The sequence below is a fragment of the Penaeus monodon genome, chromosome 19 (assembly GCF_015228065.2).
Source record: "Penaeus monodon isolate SGIC_2016 chromosome 19, NSTDA_Pmon_1, whole genome shotgun sequence".
Taxonomy (NCBI): Eukaryota; Metazoa; Arthropoda; class Malacostraca; order Decapoda; family Penaeidae; genus Penaeus; species Penaeus monodon.
Window position 1 is genome coordinate 28360457 of NC_051404.1, and position 238 is coordinate 28360694.

Sequence of the window (238 nt, forward strand, 5' to 3'; positions counted from 1 at the left end):
AGAGAGTGGGCGGGTGCGTGAGTGTGAGTGTGTATGTTTGAATGCATACGAACATGCCTGTGAATGTGCGTGGGGGGGAGGGGGAGGGGGCCGTCCTCCCGAGCGCGGCCACACATTGACCTCGGCGTGAAACCTTGGCTGACCAACTTTCACCTCCAGGAAGGCGTCCGCGGGATCTATGTCGCGGTGCCCACGTGGCGTGCTATATTGAGGCGCTGGGCGCGGCACCGGCCCTGCT